This window comes from Diabrotica virgifera, chromosome 2 (assembly GCF_917563875.1).
Source record: "Diabrotica virgifera virgifera chromosome 2, PGI_DIABVI_V3a".
Lineage (NCBI taxonomy): Eukaryota > Metazoa > Arthropoda > Insecta > Coleoptera > Chrysomelidae > Diabrotica > Diabrotica virgifera.
In genome coordinates, this window is record NC_065444.1 from 186,381,310 (window position 1) to 186,397,264 (window position 15,955).

General features: G+C 33.3%; 1 protein-coding gene and 1 long non-coding RNA gene across 2 annotated transcripts in view; one reads left to right on the forward strand and one right to left on the reverse strand.

Annotated features, from left to right (window-relative positions):
• Nucleotides 1-15,657, reverse strand: part of LOC126880316 (zinc finger protein 234-like) — a 276,883-nt gene extending 261,226 nt beyond the window's left edge. The window contains exon 1 of the mRNA XM_050644122.1: nucleotides 15,194-15,657. The gene's annotated coding sequence lies outside the window, so the exon portion shown is untranslated. The remainder of the gene's footprint in view (nucleotides 1-15,193) is intronic.
• On the forward strand, nucleotides 3,018-6,302 carry LOC126880327 (uncharacterized). The gene is made up of 2 exons (XR_007696562.1): nucleotides 3,018-4,462; nucleotides 4,592-6,302. It is a non-coding gene; the product is annotated as an uncharacterized LOC126880327 (long non-coding RNA).
• Nucleotides 15,658-15,955: the final 298 nt, after the last annotated feature.

Below are 15,955 nucleotides of genomic sequence, written 5' to 3' on the forward strand. Positions count from 1 at the left end.
CGCCTAACGTAGGGTTAAAAGATTTTAAAATGTTTATATTAATAAGAGGATAAATTATTTAAAAATTTTCTGTTATTATAAATAATTACTATGATATTACTATTTCAAAAACCATTTTAGTATTCATAACATGTTGACGTTCAAAACAAAAGTGTAAAAATCATGTAAAAATAGGCCATTTTAAAAATAGTTCAAAAAATGTTCAAATGTGTCAAAGTTAATTTGAGATATTAGTCTTCTACCAAGGTATACAATAATTATTATAATAGAGACGGTATTTTTAATTTTATCGTCAGAAAAGTAAATAATACACCTAGTCTGAATAATATTGGCTACAACTCTGGCAACCCATTAATTATAATAGACTAGTAAAATAGAAAAACAATTACAGTCGAACCCGCTTATTAGAATCCCTGTTATAGGAATATCCCGGTTTATGGAATATAAATTCAAGTTCCCGAAACATTTCCATTTACTCCTTAATAAATTTATCTGTTTATTGGAATAGGATCTAACTAGATAATACCGCTTATTAGCATATTTTGCAGGTCAAAGAATATTTTTTTTTTACAATTTACTAAAAATTTAAATTATGTTTGGTATTATGGTTTGTCGTCAACGGCCGGTAGTGCTGGATTAGATATTATTAGGGTAATAAATATTTATTACTTTGTTAGGAATACCAATTCGATCTTTAGCATAGCCGACAAATGCATGGGTCATAAAATAATTTTTATTTGTCTACACAAAGGCACTGTTGCCTGTTATAAAATTGTTAGAAGCAGTTTAGTTAGAATTCACTCAGAGAGTACCTACTTGTTTGCAAGATGGAATTATGGCTTTGTTAAATTCGAAAAGAAGAGAAAAGAACAAGAATGTAACAATCCATTTCTTGACGCCAATAAAACTTCTATTCAACCAATGGATTAAGGATGACCACACGGATTAACAACGAAAAAGCTATAATTACCAATAATTTCTCAAGAAAAAAAAAGTAATTTTGTTATATAGGTATGCATTTTAATAAGAAAATATTTACATATCTACATATTGCATACATTTCATATTAATTATATAATGTATTCATTCACATACATGTAATGTAATTTGGTATTTAACACATACATAGATAAGTACTAGTTACACTACTGTATTATTGACGTAAAAAGACCTAAAACCATTTACATACACTGAATATGTAGGTAGTACATATAATATGATATACATATTGGCATAGTATGTAATAAAACTACATATTGGCATAGTATGTAAAACTACACATTGGCACAGTATGTAAATAATATTATTACGTATATTCGGTAACACTTATTTCGACTAGCCACCAATGATCGGTTATTAGAATATCCCGGTTATAAGAATATTTTTGCCTTGCACAAAGGCTATTCCAATAAGCGGGTTCGACTGTATTTCTTATTTTATGTGACCAATAATTTGATAACCAAACAACTTTGTCGAGATTTAAAATTACAAATACTTTTCGCGCATGCGCTCCTGTGCCGGGACGATAGCTGAGGATTTCTAGCTATCCGCTTGTTTAATAATGAACTTTTTCTACGACCGTTTAATAACATGCTCATTATTCGCTATTTTTTCATAGATAATAGCACCCATTACTGTACCCGTGAGTAATAATTCATTACTCACGGGCTGAAGTTACTCCCGGGTCATTACTCACGGGCTGAAGTTAGATTCAAGGGCGCATGCCACTTTTAGTATTAATCGTATATAAACTGCATATAAAATTACTTAAACTTGTTTATTTAATACAATAATTATTGTAATTTATATCAATAATTAACTTCGAAAAATTTTTAAAGTAATTTTAACTGTAACAATGTCAGTATATTTTTACGTTTATATCTTGCTTACTACAAATTTTGACGTTTATCATTTATTTTAGTGACAGTGACATTAGCGCATTTTGTTTATGTTAATTGGAATTTATAACTAATATTGTGTTTATTTTTCAAGTTATATTGTGTTAAATATGTTATAACATATTAATATAGTTATATTATTATATTATATATTATAGTTAAATGTAAATATACAATATAACTATATTTTATATGAAATATGTCCACCGACATCAGCCATTTCCTATTTATTAGATTCACTGACAGTAGGTACAAATTTAAGCTTATAATTTTTCGGAAACGAATCCCTAATAGCACACGACGTCCAATGGACGTCCAAAATAGGTCCATTTTTGGTCCTAACGTCCATGGACTATAAATGGACGTCCTTTGGACGTCCCATGTTGGACGTCCTTCGGAAGGAATAAATATGGACGTCCTTTGGACGTCCGACGTTGGACGTCCTTCGGACGGAATAAAAATGGACGTCCGACGTTGGACGTCCTTCGGAAGGAATAAATATGGACGTCCTTTGGACGTCCGACGTTGGACGTCCTTCGGACGGAATAAAAAAGGACGTCCTTTGGACGTCCGACGTTGGACGTCCTTCGGAAGGAATAAATATGGACGTCCGACGTTGGACGTCCTTCGGAAGGAATAAATATGGACGTCCTTTGGACGTCCGACGTTGGACATTCTTCGGACGGAATAAAAATGGACGTCCTTTGGACGTCCGACGTTGGACGTCCTTCGGATGGAATAAATATGGACGTATATATACTGGACGAAATACGGACAATTTATGAACGCTTCTATTGGACACATTATACCAATTACGGGATCAAATAGCAAAATAATTCAATAAAATATTAACTTATTTACGTTAATGAATACAGTAAAACCTGTCAGTAACGGACACCTGCCAAAATTGGTCACATGTACTAACGGCCAGTTTAAAAATTCCCCAAACCATATCTAGACTACAAAAACTGGCAATACCGGCCACCTTTCTATATCGGCCAATAGTTTTTTCATTTTTAGTGGCCGTTACTGTAAATGGTTTGGGGAATTTTTAAACTGGCCGTTAGTCAGGGGCGTCATTTGATAGGGGGCAGGGGGGGGCATTTCCCCCCCCCTAACCCTGAAAATTACTGAAATTTACAAAAAATAGATCAATTTTGTATTATGTTTGCATATAAATGTATTGTATATATAATGCTTGCCCCCCCTATCAAAATTTCAAATGACGCTCCTGCCGTTAGTACAGGTGGCCTATGTTGGCAAGTGGCCGGAAACACAGGTTTTGCTTTAGTTTCCCTAATAGCACACGACGTCCTTTGGACGTCCAAAATAGGTCCATTTTTGGTCCTAACGTCCATGGACTATAAACGGACGTCCCATGTTGGACGTCCTTCGGAAGGAATAAAAATGGACGTCCTTTGGACGTCCGACGTTGGACGTCCTTCGGACGGAATAAATATGGACGTCCTTTGGACGTCCGACGTTGAACGTCCTTTGGACGTCCATACTGGACGAAATACGGACGTTTTATGAACGCTTATCTTGGACACATTATACCAATTACGGGATCAAATAGCAAAATAATTCAATAAAATATTAACTTGCGTTAACTTTACGTTAATGAAATACAGTCAAACCTGTCACTAACGGCCACTAAAATGAAAGAACTATTGGCCGATATAGAAAAGTGGTCGTTATTGCCAGTTTTTGTAGCCTAGATATACAGTACAACCTGTGTTACTGGCCACCTGTACTAACGGCCAGTTTAAAAATTCCCCAAACCAATTATATCTAGACTACAAAAACTGGCAATACTGGTCACCTTTCTATATCGTCCAATAGCTTTTTCATTTTTAGCGACCGTTACTGACAGGTTTTACTGTAATTAGTGTGGGGAATTTTTAAACTGGCCGTTAGTACAGGTGGCCGGTGTTGGCAGGGGGCCGGTAACACAAGTTTTACTGTAGTTTAAATCGAAAAGATTAAATCTTAATTCAAAATTGTATATTAAATTATTACAATTATAAATTATATAGTTTAATATCCAAAACATGTTTTGATTTCATGTAATGTAATGAAAATCTTATTTGTAAATTATTGGTTACAATGTTTAACAACAGGAAATATTCAAGAATAAATAAAATAAAAGTTTCCCCTAACAACAAAACATTCCAGGAATTCTACTATCAAAGTTCTATTCCGTGAACATCGATTAAATTATGGCTGGAAAGTTACCACAAGATATTCTATGAAAAGAGTACAATGTCCTCCTGGAGGGGTAAAATTTTCCATACTCTAAAGAGAGGCCATTTACTATTCAATTTGCGTTCATTTTCAAATTTGCCGCGCGAGTATCTATGTAGCGTCGCGTGGTCATTGGTCATCAAGTCATCTTATTTCATTTTCATCATAAGATAACCTAAAAATTTAGTAAAAATTTTGATTGGAAAAAAATGCATCGATAAGGGGGTGAAAAATGGAAATTAGTGGCTTTTTTTTGCTGTACTCAACTGTACTGTTTAGTATGCTAGTTTTGGCTATGGCTGGATCTCTTAAACAATTATGTAAGTATTATAAAATCCGTTTTCAATTTTCTTTATGAAACGAATCATTTATGCATGTATTACCTGTAAATATTTTGATTTTTAATTGTAAAGAATAGAAAAATTACCGTTCATTTTAATTTTTTTTAGAATCAGCTGAAACTGGTCTACAAAAAACCAGATATAACCAAAATAAAGATATAAAAAGTGTATTGGCTAATTGGAAGAAACTCAACATTGTCCATGCATAATAAGTTATTACTTTATAAACAAATATTAAGACCTAGGAATGGAACCTGGATATAATCATCAAGAAGATAGCAGGAATCCCGACAAACAACAGGAAATCCAGCTCCTCGATACTACTGGGCAAACTAGAAGATTGAAGAGGACAAAGCCTTTTGAACTAGTTTGAGTGATAGGTGATAGTGAAAAGCAGAGCATAGTGCGTGATGTGGCTGTGTATGTTAGAATAGTGCACGATCTTGTTAGATTAGATAAGAGACGCTATCGGGTAAGCTCTTCATTTTAAGAAACAGTAGTAATTTAGGTTAAATTAAAATTGCTCATTGGTCAGTTATGACCAGATTGCTTTTTTTTATGTTTGACAAAAAGGGCGTAAGTCAGAATTGCACATTGCTAATGTTTTGATGATTTCTGGACCAGCAAAAAACTGTTGTAGACGTAAACTGTATGTACCAATAAAAAGAGCCGATTTTTCTGGTCCAGAAATCATCAAAACATTATCGATGTGCATTTCTGACTTAAGCCCTTTTTCCCAAACATCAGAGAATTGCAATGTACAAATTCTCCTATCTGATTTTTCATGAATTTTGTAGGAGACGAAAAACCATTTTTAGGATCATCTCCTGCTTTCACATGTAAATTTTGACATGTCTTGTAGTAAATAGATAGTTGAATTTACTACAAAACATGTCAAAAAATATATGAAAACAGGAGGTGACCATAAAAAAAGTTTTTAGTCTCTCTTAAAAAAACTCATGAAAAAACAAATCGGAGGTATGTCACATCAGTGACTATATCCAGGGAATGTCTAAAAAATATACTTTGATGTCCCAAGAACCAAATATAACCTTTATATATATATATATACAGGGTGTAACAAAAATACAGGTCATAAATTTAATCACATATCCTGGGACCAAAAATAGTTTGATTGGACCTAACTTACCTTAGTACAAATGTGCACAAAAGAAAAGTTACAGCCCTTTGAAGTTATATATTAATAGCACCAAGGGCCTTAGAGGCCCATGGCTTGAAAAGTTTGTTTTTTTCTTCATTTTCACGTTTCTTTATGTACTGAGATCTTCTCTGGCTTGATATGTGATTTTTCTCCATTCCTTCCTCTTATTCATTTTTCTTTTCTGACCCTGTAACACCATTCTTTCCAAATCTTTTTCGACCTCTTGCTTCCATCTATTTTCCGGTCTTCCTCTTCTCTTTCTTGAAGCTATAGTGTAGTTTAGTACCCTTTTCGGAGTCCTCGTTTTTGGCATCCTTTCAATGTGACCTCATGATCTAAGTCTCTGTGCCTTTATCACTCATTTGAAGTTACAAAATGAAAAGTGATTTTTTCCAATGTATCGAAAACAATGTGCTTTTGTGCACGTTTCAATTTAATTATTATTGTAGTACCTACCATTTAAACAACGTTTTAAAAACTTTTTTGCCTCTTATTGCTTTTTCAAAAAGTCAATTTTTATCGAAATATTTTGAATATTTGTCAAATCCACCACATATTTGTATATGGTTAAGTACGATTATGGAGACTTGGTAATAATATGCAAACTTATTTATGCTTTACATTTTTAGGTATATTTTGAACCATATTAAAAAAGAAGCCAGACTCGATAAAACGTGCCTTATCGAAAAAATACAAAGAGGCAAAAAAGTTTTGAAAACACTCTGTTTAACTAATGGTAGCTCAGTAATAGTTTAATTATAACATACACAAACATTTGGGGGGTTTAAAGGAACAAAACCCCCATAAAATTTTTACGTGGACATATTAAAAAAGAAGTCGCAACTCGATAAAAACTGCCTTATCTGAAAAATACTAAGAAACAAAAATATTGAATTTAACTAATGGTACCACAATAATAAAATTGAATTGGAACATACACAAAAGTTTGGGAGGATTTAAGGGATCAAAACCCCCATAAAATTTTTATGGGGTGCACAAATTTCACCATAATTTTTCTTTAAGATATTCCTGCCATAATAATGCCACATGTCACGTGTCCATTTTCAATAAAAAATCGCTAATAGTTTTCGATATAATCGAAAAAATCGATTTTCATTTTGTAATTTCAAAGGGCTGTAATTTTTTTTTATGTGCATATTTGTACAAGGTAAGTTAGGTTCATTTGAACTATTTTTGGTCCCAGAATATGTGATTTAATTTATGACCTGTATTTTTGTTACACCCTGTAAATACAGCCCATTACGCACCACCTTAAAAAATGGGCATTTTTGATGTCTCGAATTTCCTAAACCTGTTGTTGCATCTAAGTGATTTTTTTATAATATTCTAGTCTAGGCCCTAGAATATGTTACCTCCTTATGCTTGTCATGCACAGGGAGCTATACTGTAATATATATTATATCACATTACTATAGAGAGCGATATGATATAATATACATATATTACAGCATAGCTCCCTGTGCATGACAAGCTTAAGGAGGTAACCTATAGCCTAGGCTATAATATTATAAAAACATCACTTAGATGGGACAACAGGTTTAGGAAATACGAGACATCAAATATACCCCATATTTAAGGTGGTGCGTTAATTTCTTGGAGAAGTGTATTGTAATTTAATGTAAATAATGTAATATCCAATAATTGTAATTTGATATAAGATGAAATATAAGTTCCTTAAAAAATATATTTTTTATTTCCCACAATACATTCTCCACAGGTCTAAATATCGTCGCTAGACGTCCACCGAATGACCTTCCAGGACGTTAGATGGATGTTCAGCAGCAAGACATTGGACCAAACTGGGACATCCTATGAATGCACAAATGACGTCCACCGAACGTCCCCTCTGATGTTAGGTGGACCTCCATTGGACGTTTGGCAACTTGGCCTTTGGACCAAAATTGGACGTCCTGTTAAGGTCCAATTCACGTCCCCTAGGACGTCCGATTAAGGTCCAATTTACGTCCGATTAAGGTACAATTTACGTCCGCTTAAGGTCCCATTTACGTCCGATTAAGGTCCAATTTACGTCCGATTAAGGTCCAATTTACGTCCGATTAAGGTCCGATTAAGGTCCAATTTACGTCCGATTAAGGTCCAATTTACGTCCGATTAAGGTCCAATTTACGTCCTATTAAGGTCCAATTTATGTCCGATTAAGGTCCAATTTACGTCCGATTAAGGTCCAATTTACGTCCGATTAAGGTCCAATTTACGTCCCCTAGGACGTCCGATTAAGGTCCAATTTATGTCCGATTAAGGTCCAATTTACGTCCGATTAAGGTCCAATTTACGTCCGATTAAGGTCCAATTTACGTCCCCTAGGACGTCCGATTAAGGTCCAATTTATGTCCGATTAAGGTCCAATTTACGTCCGATTAAGGTCCAATTTACGTCCGATTAAGGTCCAATTTACGTCCCCTAGGACGTCCGATTAAGGTCCAATTTACGTCCGATTAAGTTCCAATATACGTCCCCTCGGACCTTAGATGGACGTCCAATGGACGTTCGGTAGCGCGACATTTGGACCAAAATAGGACGTATAAAGGACGTTCCTCGGACGAAAACGGACGTCCAAAGGACGTCCCTAAAGTCCGTGAAGGACGTCCAATGGACGTCCATTGGACGTCCTTGTGCTATTAGGGATAGAACTTGTATTGATTATTTCTAGTTGTATGTTGTATTGTTACAATAAATAAGAATTTGGTAACAGTAGGCAACCAATAACCAATTATTCAGCCACGTAATAGGGGTAAATAGCATTTAGGTATTTTTGTAAATTATTATAATTTAAATCTCGAGAAGTTGATAATTACATTTTTTACTAATTAAATAAAAAAAGGTCGTAGAAAAAGTATAGTATTCTACTCGCATGTAATGGCTATTACTCACTCTGATGAGTTACGACACTCGCCTACGGCTCGTGTCGCAAACTTCATCATCGTGAGTAATAGCCATCATTACATGCTCGTTGAATAATATACTATTATTTACTACATACAATTGTTTACCTTTTAATACCATAACCTAAATCTTACTTTTTCTTATTATAATTTTTTTGGGCTATGGCCTTGACAAGTGTCCAGCAACCAGGACTAATATAATTGGCCAATATAATTAAAAGTGCTAAAATTGTTGCTGAGCTATGAACCAGGTGTCGCTTTTCCGAACTTGCACGGTCCCAATAGTGTCACAACACTTGCTTATACATTTAAAGCACTCTCCGTCAATGTGTTAATAACGCCTAAGGCTACAATTGAGTTTTAATTTCAATATTTTATATATGGTAGAATATTCCACAGAGTGTTCCAAACTTTAAGGAAAAAATACAGTATGATTGTTACACCCGGTATAAAATGACATTTACCTGTCCAGCAACAATATTATTGCATCGATTTTCTTAAATAATAAGGCTATAACATACTAAAATAATCACTCAAATCTGTATAACAACAGGTTTAGGAAATTCGAGAATCTAACGTGTATAATTCGTCGAGTGACCCGATTTTTTGCTCGCAAGTGTATTTGACATGTCCTTGTCATACTTGGCATAGAGTATAGGCCCTACTAAATTATAAAAAACAAACGTTTCTGTCTACTACTAAAGTCATACGACAGGGGACAGTGTTGTTTGTCAAGGTTAATAGATTGGGCGTCACCATATAGGACCTCCTATCTATGAACCTTGGTTGTTTGTACCTTATTTTTCTTAGAATATAGAATATGGCTGTTCTGGCTTTCAAAAATATTAGTGTACAGTTATTCAAAAAGTGAACTTGTGCAATCTTTAAATTTAAAACTATGGCTGAGAGATTTGCTAGGTCTGTTCAAATTGTTACTTTGATGGATAATGGAATTAGTCAAAGAGAAGTGGCCAGACAGCTTGGAGTCAGTCGTTGAATGGTCCAAAAAACATTCTAACGATTCGTAGAGACTGAATCTCACGAACGACGACCAGGATCAGACACGAGAAGAATCACGACGGCCAGAGAAGATCGTTCTTTTCAACGCACTTTGCAAAATCGGTTGTTTACGGCTAGAGTAATCCAAAACCGCTTTCAAAATGCTCACGTGTGAACATTAATCAGTTCTACCGTGAGAAAAAGGTTGAGGTAATTTGGTCTAAGAGCTCGATGTCCAGCAACGGGACCTTTGTTAACAGCAACACATCGACAACGCCGACTTAAATTTGCTAGAGACCACGAGCATTGGACGAAAGAAGATTGGAAAAATGTTTAGTTAGTGGTGAGTCTAGCATGGTTCTTTATGATTCAGATCGTCGCACCAAAATATACAGAAGATGTGGTGAACGATATGCTGCTTAATTGTATTCGAAGAACACATGTTGCTTTTGAAGAAGGTTCGGTAAAGTTTTGGGCAGACATTTAATTCGAAGGCCGTACTGATCTCATGTTTATTAATAGAGGGGCGTTGAATGCTCACCGACACATTACCGAAATTCTAGACGAACATGTAATGCCTCTTGTTGGGTTTGTGAGCGAATACTTTATTTTAACCCATTCAGACCGATTGACGTACTGGTACATTATTCAAAGCATACTTTGGGAGACGGGTGCCGTACAAGTACACTACTTTGTATGCAATAGCTTGGGACGGCTTCCGTACAAGTTTTACATCTTTTGAATTTTTTCTGGATTGGTGCCGTACATATATTGCTGTATTATACATCAGAATTACAGTGATGGCATCGACCTACGTGTACACAATATGAAATAGCACTTTTTTCGCCGGGACCGCGCGGACTTTCCACCTTCTCAGCCTGACTAGAGAAATTAAAATATGTTATTATTCCTGACTAAACACGTTTATAGCTGATTGATTTATAGAATGGTAGTCGAGATCGCTGGCTAACTGGGGGTCAGAAACTCATTTTCTGTAAAAATTGACATAGTAGCATTCTTTGCCCCTACCATTCATTTGTAATTAATATGTTTTAATCTTGAATAAGCAAATAAGTAAGCAGCAACAAACAAACTAAAAGCAAAGTTTTTAGATAGTTTTTCTAAAATTTTCATTCTCGTCTGCCGTTATAGTACCTACGGCAACCGTCCCCACCCCCTTGGATTCCTGACACCGTCCTAGACAGAGACGGAGGCGCGCGATAAATCGGTCCATGATCCTGATGGGTTAATGCAAGACAACGCACGGCCACACGTAGCCAGGATGGTAACGCAATACCTGGAAACCGTCTGTGTGCCAAAAATGAATTGGCCGGCTCAAAGCCCAGATCTGAACTCGATTAAGCATGTTTGGGACCAGTGGTGTCGCCATACGGGGGGTGAGGGGGGATTCTCCCCCCCCCCAATAAAGATTCAGTTGGAAAATTTATTAAGAAAATTATAAATCCCGACTCCGACTGGAAAAGAAATAAAATTTAAAAAAATAAAGTTAAAAAATAAAGTTTGGGTTGAATTTCTTTCATTTCTTTGAATTCGTTTTCTATGTGGCAATGCCGCGCCGCCGCAACCGGCAACGCGTCAATTAAATAACTTGCTACGCCTACGCGTGCCGCGTGCCCTGGTTGAGTGATTCACAATTTGTTACACGTTAGGGGAATCGCCGAAAATATATTTTGTACTCTGTTTGGTGTAAGCTGTAAGCCGGGTTCAGGTTTTATTTGGTGTTAAGTGAATAAGTGCGAGTGACCGAATGGGTTATAAAAACACATTTTAATTATTAGTGTTAATTTACTGCTACACTGGTAAATTATATTAAATATTATTAATTACAATTTGTTTGAAGCAGTTGCGTGGAGCTGCAATTCATTATTCGAGTATTAATTAATTTGACTGAGTAAATGCAGTTTGGAAATTTTGGACTTTTATCTTTGGTAAGTAAAAATTAAATTGGCTTCGCTTTGTTGTTGAGTTTAAAATTATGTAAGAATTATCTAAAATATTAATTTTAAATTTTTATTTTTATGTGATGTGAAAATATTGATTTCACTAGCAACGGTTTTTAATTTGTAGGCATAATTCTACTTGCGGTAAACCATAAATTAAAAGAAAAATGAAACCTAAAAGATACAAAGTGCAATGCTGCGAATGTAAATCTGTGTTTAACAATGATTTTAAAAGTCAACATGAAAAAGTTAAACATGGTGGAAAAAGAGTATCCATACAAAATATTGGGGCGCCTGCAAACCCATTTGAGGCTGCGTTAAAGAAACGGAAATATGAGGCAGAAACTATAATTGAGGTAAGATAAAACCGAAATATTTATAGGTGTATATAGGCATAATAGAAAAAGTTTACTGCAATATACCCTAATAACACAAAACATTCCATGAATGTTCCTAGAATGTACACACAGGACATTGAAAACATTCCTGGAATGTCCCCAAATGCACACGAATGTCCCTGGAAAGTCCCAGGAAAGTGCTGTGTCAGCATTTTAAATATTCTTAGAATGTTCTGTTGGAACATTCCATGAATGTCTACGAATGTTCTTTGGACATTCACAGTCTATTTTTTAGACTGAATGTCTTGTTGGAACATTCCATGAATGTTCTTTGGACATTCACAGTATATTTTTAGACTGAATGTCTTGTTAGAACATTCCATGAATGTCTACGAACGTTCTTTGAACATTCACAGTATATTTTTTAGACATTCACTGAAATATATCGTCAGTAATGTGACAATACCTCCTATGTTTTTTCATGAGGTTTGCAGGAGACGAAAAACATTTTTTAAGGTCACTTTCTGTTTTCGTACGTATTCTGACTTTTTTGTAGTAAATAGATAGTTGAATTTACTGCAAAACAAGTCAAAAAATATATGAAAACAGGAGGTGGCCGAAACAAGTTTTTAGTCTATCTTACAAATCTCTTGAAAAAAACAGATAGGAGGTATTGTCACATCACTGACGATATGTGGCCATACCAAATAATACATCCTTGATAAATATAAACATTTTTATTGCAAAAAATCTTTACATACATTTTTTAATGTAATTTACTGACATTCCTAAATATTATAAAAAAATGTGTCACATTTGCTTTGTAAACCTTTCTTTTGCTTTTCGTAGCCACATATTCCGTTTCCTTTCTGGTTTTTTGTAGACCACTTCTCTCAGCTGATTCTAAAAGAAAATAAAATAAAAGGTAATTTTTCTATCCTTTACAATTAACAATCAGAAGAAATATTATTTACAGGTAATAATACGCATAAATAATAATAATAAAAAAATAAATATTAAATAATATTTAAATAAATAATAAATAATATTTAATAAATAAAATAATAATAATGAACATTTTGTATTTTGACAACGACATCCGACGTGGAAGTAGAAACCTTAATAAAATTATTTTTTCAAGTAAATTGTGGCTTATTTCCTCATTAGAATAGTTAATTACAAAAAAGCCACAAAGAAATAGATTTTTCACAAACAAATAAGTATTTAGTATTCATTATATTTATTGTTTTTATTATTTACTTTAATGACCTACTGGTACATTATTTGACAAATAATGACATTTCGAAGTCTGTTAAGTATGATATAACGCCCTTGGGCATTAAATTTAAGTAACGACTTAGATACTGTCAAGTTGACAAATATCAACCTAAGTAAAACTATGGTTACCACAATTATGTTACTACTGTTACTGGTAAATGTACTTATTTAAAAACTAATCAATTCAAAATTCATTCAAATTTTTCGCATATAAAGAATAATTTAGTCAGACATTAAACGTTGAAGGCACCACAGGTATTATAATAATAACGCTTTCGGTCAACGTATATCCCTCAGGCCCTTGTTAAAAACACCATTGACCTCAAGCGTTATTATCCTTATAATACCCTTGGTACCTTAATAACTGTAACATAAGATTATACCTTAATTCTTGTTTTCTATTTCTGATGTTTTTATTTATTTACATTGAATATTAATCTGTTTTGTTGTATAATCTACTTCGCAATAATTATGTGACTTAAAATGAATTCAAACATTTTTTGCAGTTGGGCAACAATGTCAACTTAGATCTCCGATGTAGATAATGAATTACAACAGTATCTATATTGTACAGACTGTATTATTAATTAGGTTATTTATTTATTTATTTATTTATTGAAATATACATCCACCAGGTATAAACCCATAAAGGTGTACATAAGAAAACTACATACATTGACTGAACACTTGATGACAAAATATAAAATAAAATAAAGAATAACCAAAAATGTTTCTGTTGTTAATACACATACACAATAATAAACAAAGACCTTAATAAAGAAAAATAACATGGCATCAATTCGATAAGCTATTGCGTATTTCGCATTTAAAGATGTTAAAACCAAGAAAAAAAATGCATATACCTGTGTGACATAAGCTATTGGAACAGCACAGTCTCTTAAACGAACAGATGAAAGTGAAGTTCTGTCAATATCTTTTTCTAAAAAGTGTTTTGAACATACTCCTCTATTAACAAATCTGATCTATACTTCATGTCTTCTTCGCAGGATCTTCTGGAAAGCTAAAAATACAAAATATATGCATTACTAAGCATTATTAACAAATTTTAGTTTTAAATAAAAAATATGATTAATGGACTCACAAAATATTATAAAACAGCTTAGAAATTGTTTATTAGTATAGTCGGTTCCCCAAACTCTGACACAACTGGCTAGTGATTTTAGTAGGTAATTTTTTTTGTTTTTGGCCAATTTTGCCAAAATTACAGTAATTATTAACTATTTAGTTATTATTTTTTTTTGCCAATTTTACCAAATTGGCAAAATTATTTACTAAAATCACTAGCCGGTTGTGTCTGAGACTCAGTAGTACTGAGACTGAGTTTAGCAAATCGACTATAATATTCTGTGTATTCATTAGTTGGTACTGCATATTATAGTGTGTGGTCTACCATCCTATTTATAAAGGCATACATTAGCAAAAACGCAAAAAGAATTACTTTAGTTTTACAAATCCTATTGTTATTATCTCTATTTACTATTTTAGTTAGGAATAAGCGAAGTTTGTGGCTTATTCACAATTATTATTAAAATAATAAATGGATATGACCAATAATTATTAACTTATAAAATAAAATAATAATTCTTCTGATTTATGCCTTTTATTCACTTTGTTATTATAGCCACTTTACACGATGCAAGTAATTGCGCAATTAATTGCACAATTTCTTGCCCAAGAACTTGTGCAATAAGTTGCAACTAACTTTCTGCAATAAAGTGATTACACGGTGCAAACAATTGCATAAACTGACATGAAATAGACAGAAACTTTGACAAAATAGCATAAATTTTAGGTTATGTTTGTTTTTACAAATTAAATGTAATTTTTTGAGTAGAATTATCAGATATTAGATTAAAGATGTTAGATTATAATTTGAGAAAATTATAATATTATGTATTAAGTATAACAAAATCAATTAATACCTAATCCAAGTATGTAATACATATTATTCATTTACAAAAGGAAACAAGTTGTAAGAAATAAAATAGTTTTTTTAATCCCTATGTTGCATAATTAAAGTTATTCACCTGAATAATATTATCTGTGAAGCGTGAAATTGGTAAAAAGTTCCTCTAGTTTGGTTAATAAATTGTTTGGTTTGAAATTTAAGATGACAGAAGTTCAATGTCATCAAAATCTTTTATTTGTTGACAGCAGAAAAGTAAAAACAAACACTGTAGCCTTAAAAGTTACTAAAAATATAACCAAATTGCAGAAAAAATTGCATGAAAAATAGGACATGTTCTATTTAGCTGCAACTTATTCTTGCAGCAAGGAGTTGCAGCTTTTCTGTGCAATTCGCGTATGACACGATGCAATTTCTATTGCTGCAAGAAATTGTGCAATTAATTGCGCAATTAGTTGCATGGTGTAAAGTGGCTATTTTATATTATCTAGGTTACTTAAAAGATTTTTTATGAATAGTATTATTAGGGTATTAATAGTATTAATTTATTTTCTGAAATACAGGGCATGCCTTCGTTTACATATTTGCATATTAACCTTTTAATAGGGCTTTTCATTCACAGTCATTTGTTTGGAGCTTCTGTCATAATTGAAACGTTATTCCTGCAGATTTTTTTATCTACATTATTTGTTTCTGCTACTCCAACTGCGTTAAAAACAGGACACCATTTTATTCACTATGTTAATAATACTATTAAAGCTATTATAAAAGTATCCGAATTAAAAAAATATTCTTAAAAAGCACAAATAACAACGATCCACCCACCCACGGCAAAGCAAGGTGGCCAAGATGAAGATGCCAAGATGGCCGAAGCGAGGTCGTT